This window comes from Anas acuta, chromosome 1, assembly GCF_963932015.1.
Source record: "Anas acuta chromosome 1, bAnaAcu1.1, whole genome shotgun sequence".
NCBI classification, from domain to species: domain Eukaryota; kingdom Metazoa; phylum Chordata; class Aves; order Anseriformes; family Anatidae; genus Anas; species Anas acuta.
Window position 1 is genome coordinate 167,762,376 of NC_088979.1, and position 6,000 is coordinate 167,768,375.

Consider the following 6,000-nt stretch of genomic DNA (forward strand, 5'->3'; position numbering starts at 1 on the left):
CACATTTTTTTCTTCTTTTGTTTACTAGACATGCACATTCCTTCATGCATCTGGGAGGCACTAGTGTCTGTCTGTCTGCCCAAATCTGATTCCTATTTGGTAGCAGCGCAGTCAGCCAGAAGCAACATTAAATGAAACAATAGTGGCAAAAATGCAAGACTATTATCTAGAATTTCTGTTTAGAAGTGCTCAAAATCTAACATAGAATCAAAGTGATTTTTTTTTCCCCTCCATATTTTAGTTTAGTCCTCGCTTTTGACTGAAGCTTGTGGAGTGATTGTAAAGAACAAAAAAGGATAAAACCTCAGAAAAAAAGTTCTTCTGATTCCCGGAAGCCTTGGTGACAAATATCACTGAGTGAAGAAACTCAGTTTTATTCCTGCTGCTGTTAAGCTGGGGTGAAGTATGTGGCTAGGCTGTGACCATTTCCTGCTCTACTAATCTGTAGCTGTGAGGATTGAACAATCCTGTGATCTCTCCAGCTGGAGGAGTACTTGATGGCATGTAATTAGATCAAAGAGAGCCTCAGTTTAACAATGGTCATCTGCCTCGTTTAAGCAAATAAGGATGACACCAGTTCAGTTGAGAACTGTTTCTTTAATTCAGTGTTAAATTGTCATTCAAATCTACCACCGGGTTTAGCACGAAACACATTTCTCTTCAAAGGAGTCGCCCAGAAGGCTGTGTGGCATGCACATGGGACTCAAGTGAGAGACAGATGTCCTCCAGAAGCTCCCGAGGAGAGCCAGAAATGGATTCACAGTCTGAAATGTGTCCAGGGAGAAGCTAGCTCTATTAGAGGCAGCGAGCAAGCAGCCCAAGCGCTGCCTGCTCGGGATGCCTTATACGGACAGACGGACAGAGAGGGACAGAACTGCAGCGGGTGCTGAGGTCAGGCCTGCTGCAGGCAGGCTGCACTTTGGGTTAGGGGAGGGGAGATTAAAAACGGATTCCAGCTGCCTGGCTGTGATTTGAGCTGTTTGTTACCCACACCCAGCTGGGTGTTACATCACACAAGCAGCTTCCTAACTCAAACTACTTCTGTGTCTGGTCATGTAGCTCCTAGAATTGTCCCTGCCTTGCCAACCCAATCCTCCACATCTCTCCTACATGCTCCCATCCTTGCTTTCTAACTGCCTGTTATATAAGAAATTTTATATATGTATGTATATATTTACCATAAAGTTACTATAAATGCCCTCCCTTGCAGACTTTATGACTTTATTGCGGTCAGCCCCACAGTTTAATGTTTGGTTGATGCAGCTTTATTGACTGGTGTATGCTTTTACTTTACACAGAAAGAACTGCCTGTTCCTGAAAAAGCCTCAGCATTTTCCTTTTGCTGACATGATCGATGTGGTTTATAAATTCCAAAGTCACCTTTCTACTGGTATCAAATCGATCTCTGCTTTTGAAAGCATAGCTTTGCCAATACAGCTTTTAACAGAGAGTAAAACAACAATCCTAGTAGTTAGGCAAGTAGTTTGGAGTGCTCACTAGAGGCTTTATCAATATCTGGGGTAGCCTCAGCTTGAAATCTTGAAGGTTATTTGAGTAATTTCACAACAAGAGTCCCTTGCCATCACGAACAGGCTACATTAGGAACCTTGAATGTGTATCCCAAAGCCCACTTTGGAAATGGGTTTGTTGAGAGGATGAGTTTCCTCAGAGTTGCCTTGAGTTTAGGCCTCCTCCAATCCAGGCATGGATGCACATAGCTCCTGAAATACACATCTGTACCTGGCTAAGTCTTCTTTCTGAAGAGCTGCACTGCTTCCCTGGCTATCAGATCTGCATTTTTCTTTATCTGTATGCCCTCCCTTGATTCAGGTGGATCTTGATAAAATGTCATCTCACCATCTAGTTGCTGGCATGCAACTAACAACTTGCTGCCAAGCAAGGCGAGAAGTTTTTTGTAGCGTCCAGTTGTCTGCCATGGAATTACCACTTGCTTTACCACAAACATGAAACAACCACATCTAAGTAAGGAACACGTCCACACCACAGGAACATAGAGGTTCTCTCTGGACTGGAGTAGTAACATCAGCATAACGTATGAGAGAGAAGTGGTGCAGTTTTGGTAGGAGGGGGGCTATATCTGTGCTAGTTCTATCACCTTTCGGTGACTATAGTGTTATGGACTTCACTAAGTGATATTTTGTCCACCTGATGCAATTAGGAAACTCTGACTTTCACAGATGTCCTCAAGCACCCTGATCACAGTCAGAAAATCAACCTGAGCTCCAGCTGAGACCCAAACCAAGAAGATGACAATCTGTGGACTTCTGATAGTGAGTTTGCACATACAGCACTGCTCTTTGTCACCATGCAAACATAAATGACTGTGCAATTCTTTTTTCCAGACAGTGATTATTCCATGCTCTTGCCCTTTTCACTTCAAAATGGTGGCTGCTTCTGGTCCATTTGAGGAGCCATCTTATAGGAAAAGCATAGAAGAAATAGGCAGGCTTTCTAGACCAAGGGCCAGTGTGTATAAATACAAGAATGACAAGCTGGGAGAGTACAAAATAAATTCACCAGTGAATCCCAGACAGCTACCTAGCTGGCAAAATAGCCCGTGAGACAGTGCTTGGTACCTCAAGCGTATTGAGCTTTACACAGAAGACAGGGAATACTGAAGAGGTAGTCTTCCCAAAGTCTTCTGATCTTTCAGTTTGCATAGCATACTGAATATGCAATAAAGTTTTGTTTATTTATTTATGATGTTTCCAGTGGTGTATTAATGCTCTGATTAAAAGAGAGATCTGAAGGGGAGTTACACGCAATTTATACAGAGAATCTTCTTCAGCCGGCCTAGCATTCAGACAGCCTAGTTACCATACAGCTGAAGTGGGCCACACATTGTAATTCCATCCTGAGCGACCCTTTCCCAGATTTCTTGTTCTAGCAAAGAAGATTTATATTTCTGAAATCTCTTTGAACCTTATTTTTGTTTATGGGTGATCATGTGGTTTATCTCCTGCAGCCACATGCATGGCTTTTCTGTACTTAGGTGTCCACAAAGGATGTAACTAGTCATCTTGCTCTCCGCTGGCCAGAATTGTCTAACTACCTTATCGCTATAGCGTATTCATATCAGTGAATGTTAAGGATGTGATGAAAAATGTTTATTCACTGATGTTCTTAATGTCCCTGGTTGGGACCACTTCCTTCCGCTGGTCCTGACAGTTTGTTCCTTGTTCTCACCAAGGTTACTGGCCCAAAACAAAACAAAACAAAACAAAACAAAACAAAACAAAACAAAACAAAACAAAACAAAACAAAACAAAACAAAACAAAACAAAACAAAACAAAACAAAACAAAACAAAACAAAACAAAACAAAAAACAAAAACACAGGAGCCTCCTATTTAGCCTCCAGCATTTATGCTCCACCCATGTATCAGCTGTATCAATTTACCATTCTACAGCTACTCAGTACATCTCACAGATCCTTTTCCCTATTCAAATGCCTGGTATAAAAAGGGGTTGTGAAGTAGAGACTAAACCTCACGTCCCGGAATTAACAGACCATGACTGTAAAGGGAGAACAAAGCAGGAAACACTTCTGTGCTTTAACAGAACAGGCAAATGTCTCTAAAGATCTTGGGGTTTTCTGCAAAAAAATATTTATCCTTCAATTATGAGTAACCACAGAGACAAAACCAAAACAAAACAACAACAAAAACCCCACACTTTTTCTGTGGCAGACTTGTAAGGCCAGGTGCAAGGAGCTGAGCACAGGTGCTTGAGCTGGCTGAGAAGATAGCTGGGTGTCCCTGGGAGGGATTTTGTGACCCAAAGGGATGTAGCAGGCACTTTTGCATCAGTTACAACAGCTTTGATGATTCATCTGCTCGTGCCAACTTGGGTGCCGAAGCCCTGGAACATGACAGTCACAGACTTCTCTTGAATCATGGGGAAGCTCTTACATACATTTGCCACTCTCAAAGCTGCAGTGAGAAATTAATGAAGTGGAGTTTGGCATTCTGGAGTTCCTGTGCTCTTTTACATATCCCTCTTGATTTCTCCACTTGCTTCCTTTGGTGTCTTTCTTCTCATACCTGCGCGTTCTTTGTCTCCTTCTCCCTTCCTTGTCATTGCTGCTTTTCAGATTTTGTTAGTATTTCCAAGGTCTATTTAAAACATACGGTCTCCAAACATACAAAAAAAAAAAAAATCATATCAAGATCTTGTAAAGCGTTCTGCAAATACTCTTACATGTCTTAATTTTTCTGTAGTTATGTGTAAAAAATTCTCTAGAACTGCATCAATACAGAAGCAGATAGCTGGAAGGTTTACTTCTTTACTAGCATTTTAATATCCATATACTTGACACCCTGCCTCTCTTGCTTTACTGTAGAGATTTAGTTTTTCATAGCTCCCATCTGAAAGTCACCTGGTACCAGTTTCCAGCGTGTTTTAGCTGGAGGAGGGCTCTGATGGGTCCAGCTGCACTACAGAAACTTGAACAAGATACGTGGCTCTTGCTGGTGACTTGGTTTTGTTCCAGAATAAATGTCTTTTTTTTTTTTTTTTTTCCCCTTTCTGACTAAATATGGAGCAGAAAAATGAAGGGGAATCCCTTACCCCTGCTGCCCTACAAACCGAAACCTCTTTCTAATTAACAGCGGGCAATACAGAGGAGGATAACATCAACCATCCTTATCAGCAAGGCGAGGTTTGCAGAGAAGAGTTTGTAGAGTTGCCAGTGCGACTGGTATATACATTTTTGAAGGATGCGTAGGTCACTGAGAGGTGGTTTTGTGCCACCTCTCTTGGCTACATTAGTTGGTCCGACAGACATTACTCGGCTTACAAACCTTGCCTCGCTCAGCCTGAGACTGTGCTGGCTGTGTAAGGTTCGTCAGTGAGGGTTTTGTCAGTGATTCTGCCATCTGCTGGAGAAAAGGTGGATTTTTTTTTTTTCCTCATCTTAAATATGCAAAGAAAGTCTCTTTTTGAAATAAACGAAGAAAAATTTCACAAACCCATTGATGCCACTGGAAAAGCAGGACACAAACTCTGACTGCAGATGAAAAAGTCATGCCATGTGTTTGCTTTGTGCTCTGCTTTGTTCCATTTAAGATTTAATATCTCAGTTACCTCTTGCCCCCAGAGAAGGCAAGTCCATGGGCTTTGCGACATCCTTTCATTCAGCTGGTTTCACAGCATCCATGATAACACCCAAGTAGATCACCCACATCATTCTTTCAGCTGTGGTAGCAGAGTGCATATTACCCCTGAGAATTGCTTCAGCTGGCCCTATCCAGCTGCTCCTGTGCTGCAAGGGAGCCGAAAGCTCTCTTGGCAAGATACCTTGGGTTGATTGTGTCCACAAAGACACTTCTGATGGTAATTTGCAGACTGTTCTGTTTTATAGCTCATTCACTCTGTACTTCAGGATAAACCGGTTCGCTTTGGTGGGAACTTCTTTGGAAATGCACATCCTGACACCCAGAGAGCACCTCTCAGGTGTGGATTTTGCATTCCACTTGCACAGCAGCTTAAGGGAATTCTCTCTCCTCATGCAGCTATCTTTGCAATGCTCCTGGAGCTTTCTTCCCATGCAATTCCAAAACCACGACCTTGGTATTTCTTTGCCTAGTAGCAGGCATGGTTTGCTGTTGTTATTGCAGCTTTGAGCAAGCAGAGCTAGCAAATAAAGTCACTCAGGTCCAAGCCATCACTTCCCTCTGCTGATGACTGCACTTTCTTAGCCAAAGTCACTGCCCCTGCAACACACAGAGCAGGGGGGATCACTGCCACATCTCGGTGGGTTCGATTCACAATTTGTATGAAGCTGTAGCTCAAAAGGGTTGCACAGCACAGGCACACATTCCTCTTTGCTGACACGGATGGGAAAGGAAAATAGTCTCTGGAAGAGAAGCCACAAGTAGCTGGGGAGAGCTGCTGTCTCTCATCGCTGTCCTCCTGGTCCATGCAGCCACGCAGTTACTTTATGCAAGACCAAAAAGGTAGCTGCAGTAAAACCCAGAAC